Genomic DNA, 19,900 nt, shown 5'->3' with positions numbered 1-19,900 from the left:
GCCTTCCAAGTAGACTTATCTAATGAAATCTTTAACAAGATTCCTAAGGCCTGTGCTAGACTTAGGCCTGCAGCACCTCCAAAGCCCATCTCATGGTCCTTGGATAAGGTCCTACACTTTGCCTCAATGTTGGACAACGAGGACTGCACTCTGAAAGTTTTGACTCAAAAGGTTATATTCTTGGGGGCTAGAGTTAGTGAAATAGTGGCCTTTTCTTGGGAAGAGGGCCATATTCAGTTCACAGAAGTGGGAGAACTGAATCTCTTTCCTGACCCAAGGCTTCTTGCCAAGAACGAGCTACCTACCAGAAGGTGGGGTCCCTGGAGAATATGCCCTTTGAAAGGAATATGTCTCGCTGTGTCCAGTAAAATGTTTAAAGGTCTATCTTCGTAGAACTTCATACTTCTGGGGAAGACAGCTCTCTAAAGGAGAAACAACGGGCTCAAACTTGTCTCTGAAACAACTAAGGGCGAAGATCACCTACTTTATTCGCAGAGCGGATCCTGACAGTATACCCGCAGGTCACGATCCTAGGAAAATTGCTTCGTTGTTGAATTTTTTCCAATACATGGATTTCGAGCGTCTTTGCTCGTATACTGGATGGAAGTCATCCAGAGTGTTTTTCAAACGCTACGCGAAGCAAGTGCAAGAATTAAAAAGGTACGTGGTGGCGGTAGGTAGCGTGCAAAACCTGTCGCTTAATGCTGCGAGGAACAGTGAATTAATTGGTACTAAATTTTATAGGGTGTACATATTGACACCTTACAGTGCAACATGGTAAGTGAAGTGTCACCAGGGTGACATTATGGACTGTTCCAGTGATTAAAGGTGAAGAAACATAGAGTTAACACTTGTGCTGTGTGTTTTTACACAGTGTAAAAAGACAGTCATTCACAGAAATGTATTAGAAAATTATTAAATTTCAGTTTGGTGGCATTAACTATCGTTTCCTTTCAAGTGAAACAAGTATTTCTAGTCTGGACTGCATTTTTTATGTTATTCACTAGCATTTTTGTGTTTTTATAAAATATATGCTGAATTTCTATTTATTGATTGCCAATAAATAACTGATTGATATTTGCGTCTTATTTCGCCCCAAATTTAAATAAATAAAGTTATGTACGACCATTATTTATTTTATTCCTTATTATTCTGCATAACCTGAGAACAACTGAAATAACTTTGTTCTTACATGTATACAAACCTTTTCTGCTCATGCATACCTTCCCTCTTAATGAGAGAATGCCTTGATGAAGTCATTGAGCTTCAGCACGGCATTCTATTCCCGTGCTGAAACTTGGTGACGGGCAAGAGGGCTCTCGAACTTCGGGAAACTGCTCCCCCAGTTCGAATCTAAATTTCTCTCTTTCTTATCTTTTTCATCCTCTTTATATTGCTTCAACCTTCTCCTAATATTATAAACTTTCCTTCATGTTGCTGTCCCAACCCTATGAGTAAAATTTCCCATATGTATGTGTATATATTTACATATATATGTATTTGTTCCGTAACCGAAATACAAACCACGCTATTTACAAAGGGTTACCTTTTAGCGCAGCTGAAATGGCGAGCCATTAGAATTTAACGAGGGTGTATTACCCCCGCGCTAGTTAGCGGGGGGGGGGGGGGTAGGGCAGTGGTAGCTAGCTACCCCTCCTCCCCCTCACACACAGGTGAATGCTCACTTTCACTTTTGGCTCGGACTGTGACAGACGTCTCTGTCTTGGTCCTCTCTTGGCAGCCATTGTTTGTTTTGTCTTTACTTAATCGCTTACCTGTCATTTACTCAATATATATGTAAACATGTTTTCATGTTTGTATATATATTTGAGTATAGAAATAAGTAAGTTTCCTTTTCAGATTTGTGTTTTAGTGTACGATATCTACGTGGAGTCCTCGGCAGTTAGGCCACCACGGCGTAATTTTATGGGTGGCGATTGAGTTTGACTTATGTCTTTCTCTCTCTCTCTCTCTCGAGGTCGTTCACCCTTTTACTACGTGTTACTACGCCCTTGTAGCTTCCTTTCCGTGTGGGGGGGGTTGCTACGCCGTACGTTTGTCTCAATTAGTTATGAATCTAATTGTAGTTCTTTTTTGTTTTTCAGCTTGTAGAACAATTCCTTTTGGGGTTTTCGTTCTTTCTTTAGTGTTCGTTCATTTTTAAATTACATAGTTACATAATTATAATAGTTATAATTCTGTTTTGGTTACAGCTCTCATTCCGTGAGTGTAAGTGGTTGTGAGGGCACGTGCCTGTTGTGTAATTCTTGTTTCCTTTCCCTCGGGATTCCTTTTCGGAGCCTTCCCGGGGGAATGAATGTGTACTAATATTATTTGTTTTATTTTTTTACAGTTACCGATCTAGTTCGTTTCTGTAATATGGCAACGGTGTGAGCTGTCTGGTTGAGTCCTGGGGATTCGGCTGTTGCTGCCTCCCCCCTTGTATTTTCGTCAGGGGCGTGTCTCCTTCTACTGGAAGTACTCCCGTGACGACGGACAGCTCTCCAGTTCATTTTAGAACTCTCAGGAGGCTTGCCTCCTTGGGCGGGTAACCTTCCTTCCGAGGGAAGTTTTTCCTGTCCAGGCTTGAGTTTTTCCCCTTTTGGGGGGTTCTTCTCTTGCCTTTTTTTCGTGCGACTATGCTCTTGGTGCTGAGTGGTCGCACCTGCAGTTTCGCTCAAGGGGCTTGGCAACTGCAGGAGCTCCTCTTCGGAGGATTGCTCCTTTTAGGTCACTGGCTGACCAGTCTCTTCTATGAAGTGTTTCTCTTTCGTTCGCGAGAGAGTACACTTATAGAGACTCCTCTTCGGAGGTTTCTTCTGTTGCTGTTGCTGTTGGCCTCCCTCGCCGTAAGGCCCACCGTCCGCCTCGTCGTAAGGGCCTCTCATCTCCCTATAAGGGTGCTTGAGGCGCCTTTTTGGATGTCCATTTGCAGCCTACAACTCCTTTCTCGATCTTCCGCCTTGGTGCAGATGGACAGCAGTCTGATCTCGTCTTCCGACGGGCAACGGTCTTCCCGACGGACAACGGTCTTCCCGACGGACAGCGATCTTCCGACGGACATCAGTCTCCCGGCGGACAACGATCCCTTCGGGGCAAAGGGTTGCCCCCACGGGGGTTCTTCCCTTGCGTGTCAGGGTTTCCCTGCGCGCCCTTCTGCTGTGTTCTTTCCTGCTCCTGCTCAGTGTTAGCGCACAGGCGCTCTTCTGCTCATCATCGCTCTCCTGTTCGTCAGCGCTTTCAAAATGATCATCCCTGCTGTTCCTGTTGGTTCCTGTTACGCGCCCTGTGCGCCCATGTTCGCCCTCGCGATCTAGAACTTCGGTTCAGGTCGGGGTCAAGAACTCTTCTTCTATGCGCAGGCTTCCACGCTTAGCCTTCTGCTCGTCAGCGATCATCAGCTCGCCAGCGATCACCTGTCTCTCGGCGATCTCCGGATCGCCTGCGTGTGTTACAGCCGGCACACCAACGTTCTCCAACACTTCTGAAGGAACATGGTTCGCCAACTACTAGCTCACCTGCGCATGCTGATCGCCATCGCGCAACCCTCAACTGCGGATGCTGATAGCCATCGCGCGACCCTCAACTGCGGATGCTGATCGCCATCGCGCGACCCTCAACTGCGGATGCTGATCGCCATCGCGCGACCCTCAACTGCGGATGCTGATCGCCATCGCGCGACCCTCAACTGCGGATGCTGATCGCCATCGCACGACCCTCAACTGCGGATGCTGATCGCCATCGCGCGACCCTCAACTGCGGTTGCTGATCGCCATCGCGCGACCGCACACCTGCGGATGCTGATCACCATCGCGCGACCCTGCGCATGCTGATCACCATCGCGCGACCCTCAACTGCGGATGCTGTTCGCCATCGCGCGATCGCGCGACCGCCCACCTGGGCATGCTGATCACCATCGCGCAACCCTGCGTATACTGATCACCATCGCGCGACCCGGCGCATGCTGATCACCATCGCTCGATCGCCCTCCTGCACATGCTGCTCGCGATCGCTTACCTTCGCATACTGCTCGCCAACGCACGATCGCTCACCTGCGCATGCTGCTCGACCATTGCGTTGGCATAACACAACGCGCCATCGCCAACCTGCGCGTTAGCGCTCACCAGCTCACCACCGATCGCTTGTTGATCCATATCGCCAGCGGTCTTCCTCGCCCACGCGTCAGCGCGTTTCCTCGTCATCGCTCTAACGCTTGCGTTCGCCGCCTCGGACTCGCTCTCATCCACCTGCCCACCCTCACGACCGCTCGCCCGCGCGACCGCTCGCCCGCGCGACCGCTCGCCCGCTCGCCCGCTCGCCGCGCGACCGCTCGCCCGTGCGCCCGCGCGACCATTCGCCTGCACGTCTACGCTCATGCGCGTCCGCGCCCATGCTCTCCAATGTTCGCCCACACGCGAACCAACGGTTTTTCCATCGCGCGGACGGATGGTGTTCCGTCGCACGAACCTACAGTGTTTCTTCGCACAAACGTCGGCTTATTTCTTGCAGTATCCATTGCTCGTCTATGGGTCATCGCTCGCCGACCACCAGCTCTCACCCTTCCTACCACGCTCGCCCTCCTTCTGCGCTCCTTCGCTCAACTTCGTTTGTTTTACCGCGCATGGGCGCTTCCACGTTCGCCCACGCGAAAATCTTTGAATTACCGTCGCGCGAGCTCCAGGGCGATTGCGACCACGATTCCTAATGGGGTTTTCGCAGCATGGCCAGCCTGGCGAGTTCTTCTGGAGCATATTTCCAGAACACGGCCTCACCCCGTAAACGCAGAGCATGGCACTTGCAAGTATAGGAGAAACTTAAGGGAGATCTGAGCAACACTCCTCTTTCCTGAACCTGGGTTAGCCCTTCCCCGTCATTCCCTGGAAGGATTTTTGGCGGGGGGGATTTCCGTTCGAGATTTCTCCATCGAACAAGGGGTGACTGCTTACCCCTTCCTCTGGGAGCTTACCAGGTTCTTTCCCTCCTCGGTTACGGCCCGAGGTTTGGTTCAAGGAAGCTACAGGAAGATCAGGGGTACTTTCCTCCTCTCGAGCTCAGGCACCTTGGCCCTTCGTCGTTAAGTATCTAACATGCGGACAAGCTCGATGTTGTACCATCTGGATGCGCTGACTGAGGGCTTCCCTCATGTGTCTTATCTGTGGAGGTCGACGACCTCAGACACCCTTCCATCCTTGAGAAGAGTTTGTTTGTGCCCAAGGACAGAGACTTAGACAGCTGCTGTGCGGAGGAAATCGACTTCCGGTTTCACTCCTCCAAGGCGCTTTCTTCCAGACTCTGCAGGGCTCCAGCGCCCTTTTCTTTCAACCACGTCGGCCTAAGTTATCGGCTACGACAACTGGGACAAGGTGTCCAATTGCAGTTTCCTCCTTTCAGGAACAGATAGCACGGGAGACTCCCCCGGGGGGGGGGGGGGGGGCATAGTCCTAAAGGAGTTCACGAACTCTAGGATTGCAGGTTTTTCGCTGGGAGGATGCTTAAGGTTACTCATCCGAATGACAGCTTCCCGATGCCCATTCCCGCACAATCTCTGTGATCAGCCAAGGATATCGCACCTGCCGTCTCTGTCAGCGAATTCAGTGTCTCTGAACCTCTATGCCATAGCGTCAGCAAGAGTTGCCCGGTTGGGCAGAATGATCCATACCTTAGGCGAAGGTCTTCCTTAGGGTCATCGACGGCTTCACCCCCGGCCCCCTGAGTCGATCCTTTCTTGTAAGGAAGGATCTGAGAGGGGATGTCCGTAGTCGACCTCTCAGCCCTGATCAAGTTTGTCGAACAAACTTCGGCCAGCGTAGACCAGCAGAATCGATCAGACTGGTAACGAGGCGACAGGACTCCTTAAACCATGGATCGGAAGGACGGGTACTTTCAGTTTCCATTCCATCCATCTTCCAGGGTGCTCGTCGAATTCAGCCTAGACTGCAAGTATTCCTGCTTATGATGCAGTGTGGCTATCCCGCCGTGGCATAGCAGGTTTGTTTCCCCAGAGAACTCTCCCTGCCTTCCTCTTGGCCGCTCAGGTGCAGGCTTCCGCCGCCTCAGCTGTCTGGAGGGCTGGTCAACTCCGGTAGGCTCGGGTTCGACCTTCTTCAGCGCCGGGACAAGCTTCCGGATGCTTACCATGAGTGTGGGCTCATGGTATTTTGCTTGGAGCCTTCTCTTCCTCTGCCTCAACATCTGGAGTATCTGGCCATGATATTGAGTCAACGGCCCTACCACGTTGGAAACCCCGCTTCTCGTCCGTCCAGCGAGGTTAAGCAACGTCGGTACTTGGATGGGTGACCACCAGATTCTGCTACCACATCCTCCGAGCCTTCCTTTCGGTTGACTGTGGCAAGACTGAGGAGAGTCGCAGTACCTGTTCTCAGTCAAGCAGAGCTTTCAGCCCTACCTTGGAACGTTTCCTAGTTCTCCTTTCCTCATTGACCCGTCTATAGTCTGAACGGTCGCCTCAGGATAAGTTCCATGTGGGGCGATCCAAGTTCCGGTGGCTTCAGGCAATGTTTAACCGGACTTCCTGGCCCCTATGGGACCAGCGGAACTATTAGACCTGCAATGGGTATTAACCTATGGAGCCTCTTGATGGTAGTGGATATTCTCGTCCTTTCCCCACATTCTTGATGCGGTTCTCAGACTCGTCAAAGGAAAGGGGGGGCGGGGGCCCATGTTCCGGTCCAGGCCTATGGTCAAGACCTGAAGGATACCTCTCCATCATTCAGGCAGGCTTAGGGGCCTTAGTCTGGCCCCTCTACAGATCCTACAGCTCCTGCCGAGTTGCCCCGTGCGCGTCGACTTCATGATTCTGGCGTATTCTAACCAGCAGGGGACGCATTTTCACACCTTCACATCTTGCAGTAGAGATACCGGGATGATTGAGAGTCTCTCAATACCACCATCGGCTCTCTCATTCCAGGCAGGGGAATGTTCTCTCAGACTATCCGAGCAGAGCCTCGTAGAGAGAGTGTACCTGGGGGTCTTTGACCTTGGGTAACCAGCAAGTACTGGTCTGGGGGACCTGATCGCGACAGCTTGGAACCTTAAGCTTCCGCTATTCTTCCCCCCAGTCTCAGACCCTGAGACTCTGGCAAGATGCATTCCGGTGATGGTGGGACAACTTCGACGCCTGCGTCTTCCCTCCTTTTTGTCTGTGGACAATGGGTCTCAACAAGACCAGGTTGTCTGTCAACCTTTCAATGGGAGAGCTCCACTGGGACTATGCGCAGAACGGTTTCTGGACCCTCTGCTTCCCCTGACGGAACTCCCGGGAGAGCTTCTCCCACGGCGCAGACTACTCAAACAACCACACTGCGACATCTCTCCTGAACCGGGGCGTCGCTTCGGCTTCATGCCTGGAGACACTACGCCTCCTCCTCAAGAAGAGACAACCCGCTACAGTCGCGGTACGGAGGTCGCGTCATCTGCGATAGTCATCCACAGGGGTCTCCCAGGCAAAGTGAAGAGTCTAAGGTGGTTGGTGCCGTGGGAGATATACCTCTTCCCTTGAGGCCTCTTCTCCAGCAATAACGGTCTTATTGCCTTTCGGCGGGAGGAAACTCCTTTCCGCTCCCGGCAATGAAGCCTGTCGCTCAGCCTTTCCCTGACCTTCAGGCTTAAAGGAATAACTTTTTCCTGCCCGCTGGATCTATCTTCGCTCATGCGAAGCTACGATCGTCCCTGCCCTAGTCGAAGGAAGACCTCCAACTTGGAGCATGGCTCGGACTTTTAGTCCTTTAAGAGATCTTCTCAAGACCCTTTATGACAGGCCTGGGATTGTATTCCGCCTTGGGTCTCCTGCTCACTCTGGCCACGGCCAGTGTGTAAGCAATCTTCTTGGTCTCTTACGACTCCCCCCTTTCTAAGGAAGAGGGGAAGGCAACATTCAGGCTCGCTCCTGAATTGTTGGCTAGACTCAGAATCTGGGGGTCCCGGCCCTTCGGTCAGATTCATTCAAGATTTCGAGTCTCCATTCTGTATCTGATGTCCCAAGACCTTTTCTTTCTTGCCAGTAAAGGAATCGAGAGGCTAGCGCTGGGAACAGCTGCAGTTTGTCCTCAGTTGCAGCCGATTTGGGAGCACAAGGAGGACATGGGGGAGAGTCACCAGTATAGCTCCTCAGCCCGGACTCAAGGACATTCATCTCGACCTGTCTCCAGACCCTCCCCCGTCACGTCGCCCTACAGCACGATGTTGGATACATCGCAACGTCTCTCGCCTTCTAGTAATACTACTCTGTGACACAGGTGCTACAAGCTGGAGTCTGGAAGCGTCTAATGACCTTCGCAGCCCGCTTCCTGCAGGGCGTGACCCACAGGAGTCTCGATACGTTTTCTATCGCTCTCTGGTGGCTACACAACAGCTGGTCTAACCTCAGGCTCCTTTTTGGACAGGTAGCAGAAGGTTGAGGGCATTGTTATCAGGTTTTAGTCTGCATGAACGAAAGAAGTATGTCTGGCCCTTACTTCTTTCTTCATCATCCCCTCTACGGGGAAGCAGCATCCTGGTCTCTGCATAGCTGACCTCGAACCTCTGCAGGTAAACCATGCTTCCTTGTGTTCCGAGTATTGAGTCAATACTGTCGCATCCCCCATAACCTGACGAGGTGGTATTTGGAACGTCCTAACCCAGAGTTCCTTCTGGAACTCCAGGTCAACTGCCTAGGACGGGTCACACTTCTTCCTTCACACACAAGCTTACGTAGGCCACATGGTTCCTTGCGGAGCAAGGAACTTGTGAGGTGCAGGGACTCCTTTTTTCGAGTGCGACTCACTCGGATTCTGAGTCCCCGGGTAAAGCCAAAGCCAGTATGGCTGGGGACTTTCCACCCTACCTAAGGGGTAAGTCACCCTTTGTAAATAGCGTGGTTTGTATTTCGGTTACGGAACAAATGACAAATTCGAAGATAATTTGTATTTTTCCTAACCATACAAACCTTAGCTATTTACACATATTTGCCCACCAGCCCTGTCCCCCAAGACAAGTCCTACCTCTAAGTGAAAGTGAGCATTCACCTGTGTGTGAGGGGGAGGAGGGGTAGCTAGCTACCACTCCCCTACCCCCCCGCTAACTAGTGTGGGGGTAATACACCCTCGTTAAATTCTAATGGCTCGCCATTTCAGCTGCGCTAAAAGGTAACCCTTTGTAAATAGCTAAGGTCTGTATAGTTAGGAAAAATACAAATTATCTTCGAATTTGTCATGTTTATTATTTTTTTTTTTTTTCTTTATGGCATGGATGTTTCTACATCTGTTATTGCCACTTGGACGGATGTTTCTACATCCGGTATTGCTGCCTGCTTTGATGAATGGGAAAGAAGTCACAGTTGGGAAGTGTTTGTGCTCACTGCTATATGTGAGAGTATTGGATGATCTCAGCCATCCCGAAGATAGTTTGGACCTTTTTGGCGGAACTATTCTCAAGTGTTGGGTCTTCGGAACCCAGGGGGATCCAATGCTTGGGGCAGGACTCTCGGCTTTTGGCCGGAAGCCCGTCATTACAGATTTGGGGAGGATGATTCCATAGTTTCTTCGTCTCAGTCCTAACAGGCGGGTTCAGCTTACACCTGTGCCTCTAGATCTGTTTTGATGCTATCCTTCGGGTAGGGTATGGAGTGGACCATCTGGGAAGTATACTCTCACTGTGCCAGTAGTGGAGAGTGCTAATTTCCTTCCCAACATGTGATGCCTTAATGTTCTCAAGCAGGTAAATAAAAAATATTCAAAAAATCACTCTTCTCTTTTCTTTATTCTAATGGATTCTTGTGACAATGACCCTACCTCCCCTGGATATGCTGACTCGTCCCCGGCACTGTTGATGACCTCAGGCAATTCATTTAAAGAAAACTCCGTTGACGACCTCAGCCAATTCATTTAAAGAAAACTCCGTTGACGACGTAGGAACTAAAAAGGACTATTCTTTAAACATTCGGAAAAAAGGTTATTTGGGCAACACAGGAAAACTGAATGTCATTAGAAGCTAATTATGATGTGCTACGTAAAATATTTGAGTGTTACGGATTAATAAAAGAAATTAGAATGAAAATTCAAGATGATAATTGGGAATCTTGGTTATCATTTAATTGTCATGAGGAAGCATTTAATGCAAGTCGTAACATTGTTAATATTAAAGTAGGTAATATGAGTATTAAGGGTGCTCTGTGTGATGGGGCACCTAAAGATCTGGATGTCTACAGACCAGCAGACTGGGTTGATAAAGATATAGAGGTAGATATGCCATCCCAAAGAAAGCCAAAACCACCAATGTGGCTTCTTGCTCAATCTATAGGAGGTACTGAAAATTATTTCAAGATCTGCAAATTTCTTCAGAGGAAGGTAGGTACGATCGCACCTGGAGATATATCTCGATTCGGGAAGCAAAATTACTTGATAAAGGCCAAGTCATACACACAGTCTGTTAAACTGTCCAATTTGAAGACAGTATATGATGATATAAAATAGGACATATAAAATTGGTTTTCAATAGGGATCTATATGAATTTACCGAAGAGGAGATATTGGCTATGTGTCCACTATCAGTGTGGAAAGTACAGAAAGTACCTGGAACATCAATGATTGTTCTTACTTTCCAGGATGCTGATGTACCTTTCCACATAAACATAGAAAATGAAAGGATCAGAGTTCAACCTTTTAAGCAGAAGCCACTGCAATGTTATAATTGCTTTAAATTTTGACATCCCTCCAAAGTTTGCAATAATGAAAAAATTTGTAATACTTGCTCCAATATTTACCATGGGGAGTGTACACTTGAGGCAAGGTGCTTAAACTGCAACTCTAATCATAAATCTAATGATAGGAGCTGCCTGTTTTATAAGTTTGAAGAGTCTGCCCTCAATAAATCAATTATTGAACATGTAAATGTGGGGCATGCCAAGAGATTATTAAATAAATCTAATACTTATGCAGACATTAAAAACAGGAGAAAAAGTTCCTCGGGAATCATCTCACCCACTTACTACCGTAGGTAGTTCTCGAAAAAGGAATTCACCATCTATTGATGAAGTGTTGTATAAGACAAGAACATCTCCTCCTAAAGATTTATCATTGAGTATCAACAAAAAGACTGCCCACCACTATCAAACCTTTGTCCCCCTTTACAAAGGATAGTACTAACCTCTCCCAGGCCTTATCCTTGCCTGATTTAATGGAGATTCCACCTTACACCAAGTTATCAGGTGTACCTGTAGTGGGGAAGGTACAAAAACCTGGTAACTCGCAACCTATTAATCGTAAAAGAGAGAGACCTCCATCTCTCTCACCCCCTTCCATAAGAAATATTAGAATTATGATATCAAATCAATATGATGTTTTGTCTGTTGATGTTTCTGATCGACCAGAAGACAATTTAAATAAATCAGAAATTCAAGTTGAGGTCCACCATCCACCTCAACAAATAGATAAAAAGGATACAAAGAAAAACACCATTGTAAAACCCAACATAACAAGACCATCTCTGAAGAAACCTACCGGTAATAATGTTAGATTAAAAACTGTTAATGGGAAGACCTCATCCAAGATGTCTTCCCGAAATAATCCATAGTTTTCTCCTCAGTTTTGCAATGGAACTGTCAGGGTTTAAGGGCGAAATTTGAAGAACTTAAGCTCCTATTTGTTCCGTAACCGAAATACAAACCACGCTATTTACATTGGGTTTACCTTTTAGTGTAGCTGAAATGGCGAGCCATTAGAATTTAACGAGGGTGTATTACCCCCGCGCTAATTAGCGGGGGGGGGGGTAGGGGAGTGGTATCTAGCTACCCCTCCGCCCCTCACACACCGGTGAAGCTCACTTTCACTTTTTGCTCGAACTGGGACAGACATCTCTGTCTTTGTCCTCGCTTGGCAGCCATTGTTTGTTTTGTCTTTACTTAATCACTTACTTTTCTTTTACTCAATATATATGTAAACATTTTTTCATGTTTGTATATATATTTGAGTATAGAAATGTATATATATTTGAGTATAGAAATCAATAAGTTTCCTTTTCAGAGATGTGTGTGTAGTGTACGATATCTCCGTGGAGCCCTCGGCAGTTTAGGCCACCACGGTGTATTTTATGGGTTACGATCGAGTTTGACTTCGGTCTTTCTCTCTCTCTCTCTTGAGGTCGTTCACCCTTCTACTACGTTACTACGCCTTTTGTAGCTTCCTTCCCGTGTGGGGGGGTTGCTACGCCGTATGTTTTGTCTCAATTAGTTTATGAATCTAATTGTATTTGTTAATTTTTCAGCTTTGTAGAACGATTCCTTTCGGGGTTTTCGTTCTTTCTTTAGTGTTCATTCATTTTTAAATTACATAATTACATAGTTACATAATTATAATTGTTATAATTCTGTTTTGGTTACAGCTCTCCTTCCGTGAGTGTAAGTGGTTGTGAAGGCACGTGCCTGTTGTGTAATTCTTGTTTTCCTTTCCCTCGGGATTCCTCTTCGGAGCCTTCCCGGGGGAATGAATGTGTACTAATGATTTTTGTTTTATTTTTTTACAGTTACCGATCTAGTTCGTTTCTGTAATATGGAAACGGTGTGAGCTGTCTTGTTGAGGCCTGGGGATTCGGCTGTTGCTGCCTCCCCTTTGGATTTTCGTCAGGGGCGTGTCTCCTTCTACTTGAAGTACTCCCGTGACGATTGACAGCTCTCCAGTTCATTTTAGAACTCTCAGGAGGCTTGCCTCCTTGGGCGGGTAACTTTCCTTCCGAGGGAAGTTTTTCCTATCCAGGCTTGAGTTTTTCCCCCTTTGGGGGGTTCTTCTCTTGCCTTTTTTTCATGCGACTATGCTCTTGGTGCTGAGCGGTCGCACCTGCAGTTTCGCTCAAGGGGCTGGGCAACTGCAGGAGCCCCTCTTCGGAGGATTGCTCCTTTTAGGTCACTGGCTGACTAGTCTCTTCTACGAAGTGTTTCTCTTTCGTTCGCGAGAGAGTACACTCATAGAGACTCCTCTTCTGAGGATTCTTCTGCTGTTGTTGCTGTTGGTCTCCTTCGCCGTAAGGCTCACCGTCCGCCTCGTCATAAGGGCCTCCCATCTCCCTATAAGGGTGCTAAGAGGCGCCTTTTTGAATCTCCGTATGCAGCCTACAACTCCTTCTTCTTGATCTTCCGCCCCTGGTGCAGATGGACAGCAGTCTGACCTCGTCTTCCAACGGGCAACGGTCTTCCCGACGGACAACGGTCTTCCCGACGGACAACGGTCTTCCGACGGACATCAGTCTCCCTGCGGACAGACAACGGTCTTCCGACGGACATCAGTCTCCCGACAGACATCAGTCTCCCGACGGACAACGTCCCTTCGGGGCAAAGGGTTGCCTCCCACGGGGGTTCTTCCCTTGCGTGTCAGGGTTCCCCTGCGCGCCCTTCTGCTGTGTTCTCTCCTGCTCAGTGTTAGCGCACAGGCGCTCTCCTGCTCCTGCTCAGTGTTAGCGCACAGGCGCTCTCCTGCTCATCAGCGCTTTCCTGATCGCCAGCGCTCTCCTGTTCGCTAGCGCTCTCCTGTTCGCCAGCGCTCTCCTGTTCGTCAGCGCTCTCATGATGATCATCTCTAATGTTCCTGTTGGTTCCTGTTACGCGCCCTGTGTGCCCACGTTCGCCCTCGTGATCTAGAACTTCGGTTCAGGTCTGGGTCAAGGACTCTTCTTCTACGCACAGGCTTCCACGCGTTGCCCTCTGCTCGCCAGTGACCTTAGAAGCGTCAACGTTCACCTGCTCGTCAGCGATCTCCTACGCGTCAACGATCGCCATCGATCTGCCACGCATGTCAGTTCCCCTGAACACCATCAGTAGCGATCTAGCGCTCGCCTGCTGTGGACTATGATCTGCGGTAGCTGAGTCTTGCCGTAGATCTTCCTCCTGCTCGCCAGCGCTCACCTTTACTCTGTGCGCCAGCTTTCTTCAATCGCCAGCGCACATCTGCGCGCCCTTCTTTGCCACGCACCAATGGGCACCAACGGTTTTCTGACCGTCTAGGATCGCCTGATTAACAGCTTGCTTCAGCGCTCACCTTCCTGATGCACCTGCGCGCCTTCTGTTAGCGCAATGCGCGCTAACCATCACTAGTCTCTCTCGCGTTGGCAATCGCCTACGCGCCCGCGCGATTCTTCACCGGCGCGCTAGCGTTTTGTTAACGCACCACCGCTCGCCAACGTGCCGTCGCTTGCCGACGCGCCTTCACTCTCCTACGCGCCATCGCCCGCCTACGAGCCATCGGTCTCCCGACCGCCTGCGCTCACCCGTGCGCCCACATGCCCACGTGCCCGCGCGACCGCACGCCCACGTGCCTGTACGCCTACGCTCATGCGCAACCGCGCACATGTTCTCCAATGTTCGCCCACGCGCGAACCAACGGTTTTCCGTCGCGTGGACGGACGGTGTTCCGTCGCGCGGACCGATGGTGTGCCGTCGCGCGGACCAACGGTGTGCCGTCGCGCGGACCGACGGTGTGCCGTCGCGCGGACCGTCGGTGTGCCGTCGCGCGGACTGACGGTGTGCCGTCGCGCGGACCGACGGTGTGCCGTCGCGCGGACCGACGGTGTGCCTTCGCGCGAACGTCGGCTTAATTCTTGCAGTATCCATTGCTCGCCTATGGGTTATCGCTCGCCGACCACCAGCTCTCCCCCTTCCTACCACGCTCGCCCCCTTCCTACCACGCTCGCCCTCCTTCTGCGCTCCTTCGCTCACCTTCGTTTGCGTTCCTGCGTGCCCGCGCATGGGCGCTTCCACGTTCGCCCACGTGGAAATCATTGATTAACCATTGCGCGAGCGCCAGGGCGATTGCGACCGCGATTCCCATTGGGGTTTCGTAGCATGGCCAGCCTGGCGAGTCTTCTGGAGCGTATTTCCAGAACACGGCCTCACCCCGTAAACGCAGAGCATGGCACATGCAAGAATAGGAAGAATCTTCAGGGAGGTCTGAGCAACATTCTTCTTTCCAGAACCTGGGTTAGCCCCTCCCCGTCATTCCCTGGAAGGGTTTTTGGCGGGAGGCTTTCCGTTCGAGATTTCTCCATCGGCCAAGGGTTGACTGGTTTACCCCTTCCTCTTCTCCATCTCGTGAAAGGGGCTTACCAGGTCCTTTCCCTCCTCGGCTGCGACCCGAGGTTTTGTTCAAGGAAGCTACAGGAAGGTCATGGGTACTTTCCTCCTCTCGGGCTGAAGCATCTTGGTGTTTCGTCGTCAAGTATCGAACTTGCGGGCAAGCTTGATGTTGGACCATCTGGACGCAATGACCGAGGGCTTCCTTTCGGGTGTCTCATCCGTGGATGTCGACAACCTCAGACACCCTTCCATCCTTGAGAAGAGTTTGTTTGTGCCCAAGGACAGAGACATAGACAGCGGCTGTGCGGAGGAAGTCGACTTCCGTTTTCACTCCTCCAAGGCGCTTTCTTCCAGACCCTGCAGGGCTCCAGCGCCTTTTTCTTTCAGCCACGTCGGCCTAAGTTATCGGACCGTCTACGACAACTGAGACAAGGTGTCCAATTGCAGTTCCCTCCTGTCAGGAACAGATGGCACGGGAGGGTCTCCCGGGGGAGCATAGTCCTAGAGGGAGCGGCAGAGTTCACGAACTCTAGGATTGGCACCCCCCCCTCGCAGGTTTCACGCTGGGAGGATGCCTAAGGTTACTCATCCGGATGACAGCTTCCCGATGCCCATTCCTGCACGATCTCTGTGATCAGCCAAGGATATCACGCCTGCTGTCTCTGTCAGCGAAGTCAGTGTCTCTGAACCTCTATGCCATAGGGTCGGCAAGAGTTTGCCCGTTTGGCCAGAATGGTCCATGCCTTAGGAAAAGGTCCTCCATAGGATCGTCGACGGCTTCACCCCCGGCTTCTTCAGTCGATCCTTTCTTGTAAGGAAGTATCTGAGACGGGAGTTCCGTAGTCGACCTCTCAGCCCTGATCACGTTTGTCGAACAAACTTCGTCCAGCGTGGAACAGCAGAATCGATCAGACTGGTAACGAGGCGACAGGACTCCTTAGGCCCCGGATCGGAAGGACGGGTACTTTCAGTTTCCATTCCATCCATCTTCCAGGAAGCTCGTGGAATTCAGCCTAGACTACAGGTATTCCTGCTTAAGATGCAGTGTGGCGATCCCGCCGTGGCATCTCAGGTTTTTTTCCCCAGAGAACTCTCCCTGCTTTCCTCATGGCCGCTCAGGTGCAGGCTTCCGCCTCCTTCGCCTTTTGGAGGTCTGGTCAACTCCGGTAGGCTCGGGTTCGACCTTCTTCAGCGCCGGGACAAGCTTCTGGATGCTTACCATGAGTGTGGGTTCATGGTATTTTGCTTGGAGCCTTCTCTTCTTCTGCCTCAACATCTGGAGTATCTGGCCATGATATTGAGTCAACGGCCTTACCACGTTGGAAACCCCGCTTCTCGTCCGTCCAGCGAGGTTAAGCAACGTCGGTTCTGGTCGGTACTTGGATGGGTGACCACCTGGGGACGCCAGATTCTGTTGCCACATCCTCCGAGCCTTCCTTTCAGTTCACTGTGGCAAAGCTGAGGAGAGTCGCAGTACTTGTTATTAGTCAAGCAGAGCTTTCAGCCCTACCTTGGAACGTTTCCTAGTTCTCCTTTCCTCATTGACCCATCTAAAGTTCCGAACGGTCGCCTCAGGATATGTTCCCTGTGGGGCGGCCCAAGTTACGGTGGTTTCAAAGCAACGATTAACCGGACTCTCTGGCCCCTATGGCACCAGCGGAACGATTAGACCTGCAATGGGTGTTGTCCTATGGAACCCCTTGATGGGAGTGGATATTCTCGTCCTTTCCCCTCATTTTTTATGCTGTTCTCGGACTCGTCAAAGAAAAGGGGGAGGGGGGCATGTTCCGGTCCAGGCCTATGGTCAGGACTTGAAGGATACCTCTCCATCATTCAGGCAGGCTTAGGGGCCGTAGTCTGGCCCCTCTACAGATCCTACAGCTCCTGCCGAGTTGCTCCGTGCGCGTCGACTTCATGGTTCTGGCGTGTTCTAACCAGCAGGGGACGCATTTTCACACCTTCGCATCTTGCAGTAGAGATACTGAGATGATTTGAGATTCTCTCAATACCACCATCGGCTCTCTCATTCCAGGCAGAGGAATGTTCTCTCCGACTATCCGAGCAGAGCCTCGTAGAGAGTGTACCTGGGGGTCTTTGGCCTTGAGTAACCAGCAAGTCCTGGTCTGGGGGACCTGATCGCGACAGCTTGGAACCTCAAGCTTCCGCTGTCCTTCCCCCCAGTCTCAGACCCCGAGACTCTGGCAAGATGCATTCCGGTGATGGTGGGACAACATCGACGCCTGCGTCTTCCCTCTTTTGTTGTCTGTTGAGAATGGGTCTCAACAAGACCAGGTTGTCTGTCAACCTTTCAATGGCCCTGAGAGCTCCACTGAAACTATGCGCAGAACGGTTTCTGGACCCTCTGCTTCCCCTGTCGGAACTCCCGGGAGAGCTTCTCCCACGGCACAGGCTACTCATACAACCCCACTGCAACATCTTTCACGAGCCGGGGCGTCGCTTCGGCTTCATGCCTGGAGACACTACGCCTCCTCCTCAAGAAGAGACAACCCGCTACAGTCGCGGGACGGAGGTCGCGTCATCCGCGATAGTCATCCGCAGGGGTCTTCCAGGCGAAGTGGAGAGTCTTCGGTGGTTGGTGTCTTGGGAGATATACCTCTTCCCTTGAGGCCTCTTCTCCAGCAATAACGATCTTACAGTGAACCCTCGTTTATCGCGGTAGATAGGTTCCAGACCTGGCCGCGATAGGTGAAAATCCGCGAAGTAGTGACAGCATATTTACCTATTTATTTAACATGTATATTCAGACTTTTAAAACTTTCCCTTGTACGTAGTACTGTTAACAAACTACAGTACCCTTTAATGTACAGAACACTTAATGCATGTACTAACGTGCCCTAAACTAAAACAGGCACAAATATTAAGGGTGACTTTATATCATGCGTTTCCTAAACACGCCAAAAAGCACGATAAAAAATGGCAACCAATGTTTTGTTTACGTTTATCTCTGATTATAATGAAGAAACAAACGCATTTACACATCTGTGTATAGGTTAGTTTCTGCATCGATTATATTGATTATTCAGTACAGTATGTTGATTTGGTTATTACTAATGTTTTACTTAATTTTTCTTAGGACTTCCAAATGAAATGTTTTTCTTTATGACGCCGCCTGAAACGACGGCGTCATAAAGTACGCTCAGTAAACAAACTAAGGAATTTAACGCGCATGATGAAAGTGATAAATAATGATATTACAGTAAAAGCTTTAATAAAATATATTATTACAAATATTATTTACCGTATCTATATAAAATCATACATACGTAGCAAAGCAGGAAAACAATCTACGAGAGAGAGAGAGAGAGAGAGAGAGAGAGAGAGAGAGAGAGAGAGAGAGAGAGAGAGAGAGAGAGAGAGAGTTGTTTTACATACATAAATGTAAATTTTAAACAAAAAAAAAATAGCCCCATTTCATATAAGATAGATTACAAATATTTTACTTTATCATATTACAGTAGTCTGTATAATACTGTAAAGTTCAGTACAGTATGTTGTTGTAAAAGTCGTGGCGATGATATTCTCACGAAACAAAAACACGCCATTTGAGTACAACGGCTGATTTTTTTTTCTCTCTCTCTCTCTCTCTCTCTCTCTCTCTCTCTCTCTCTCTCTCTCTCTCTCTCTCTCTTCGTGTTATACAATACTTACATTTAGATGAAGAAGCTAAAATTAGTTTTCTTAGTGTCAATTAAATACGAAACGAAATAATTAGGCCGAGTCTACATCCATTTCAATCATAGCTAAAAATACGGCATCCGATTTCATCAGCAAACCACTATTTTTTGGGAAATATCATTTTATTCTAGAAAATTGCCACTCTTTAAATAGTTAATTGCACATCAAGAAAGCGTGTACTTTTGTTTTTAAATTTCGGGTTTGTTTTAAAAATCGAGTATTGTTGACTTCTTTTTTTTTTTACTTTTGGCTGTGATTAGATCAGCTGTCATCTAGCTGCCGCTCTTGAGTGTGTACGAATACACTAACAAAGTATCATTTATACCATTTCTTAACTTATTCAAACCGTCTACAGTATACAGTTGATATTACATAAGCACCAATGTGTTATAACCTATCATTTTTTTTTGTTTATTACATTTAAACCCCCCTCTCTCTCTCTCTCTCTCTCTCTCTCTCTCTCTCTCTCTCTCTCTCTCTCTCTCTCTCTCTCTCTGTGGGCTACTTTTCACTACCTCCCATTCCTTACCTCTCTCTGTCTCTCTAACAAATTATATCTTTGTTGCTCCTCAAAGTTTCATTTATATTGAAAATCAATCACTATTCAATTTTCCTTACTTTCTCCAATCTCGCACCATCGGTCACTTCGCGGTATTTTCGATATTTCTGGAAAATCCGCGATATATGTATATACATGGGTTATGAAAAAAATCCGCGAAGTGGTGAATCCGCGATGGTCGAACTGCGAAGTAGCGAGGGTTCACTGTATTGCCTTTCGGCGGGAGGAAACTCCTTTCCGATCTCGGCAATGAAGCCTGTCGCTCAGCCTTTCCCTGACCTTCAGGCTTAAAGGAATAACTTTTTCCTTCTCGCTGGACCTTTCCTCGCTCATGCGAAGCTGCGAACGTCCCTGCCCTAGTCGGAGTGAGACATCCAACTTGGAGCATGGCTCGGACTTTTTAGTCCCTTAAGAGATCTTCTCAAGACCCTTTACGTCAGGCCTCTGATCGTATTCGGTCTTGGGGCTCCTGCTCACTCTGGCCGCGGCCAGTGTGTAAGCAATCTTCTTGGTCTCGTACGACTCCGCCCTTTCTAAGGAATGGGGGAAGGCAACATTCAGGTTCGCTCCTGAGTTGTTGGCTAAACTCA

At 49.2% G+C, this 19,900-nt stretch overlaps 1 pseudogene; it reads left to right on the top strand.

Moving 5' to 3' along the window:
* Positions 1 to 16,356: 16,356 nt before the first annotated feature.
* LOC137615569 (5S ribosomal RNA) lies at positions 16,357 to 16,475 on the top strand (annotated as a pseudogene).
* Positions 16,476 to 19,900: the final 3,425 nt, after the last annotated feature.

The sequence above is a fragment of the Palaemon carinicauda genome, chromosome 21, assembly GCF_036898095.1.
Source record: "Palaemon carinicauda isolate YSFRI2023 chromosome 21, ASM3689809v2, whole genome shotgun sequence".
Classification (NCBI taxonomy): Eukaryota; Metazoa; Arthropoda; class Malacostraca; order Decapoda; family Palaemonidae; genus Palaemon; species Palaemon carinicauda.
Note: the sequence above shows the minus strand (reverse complement) of the source record. Positions and strands in the feature narration are given on the sequence as shown.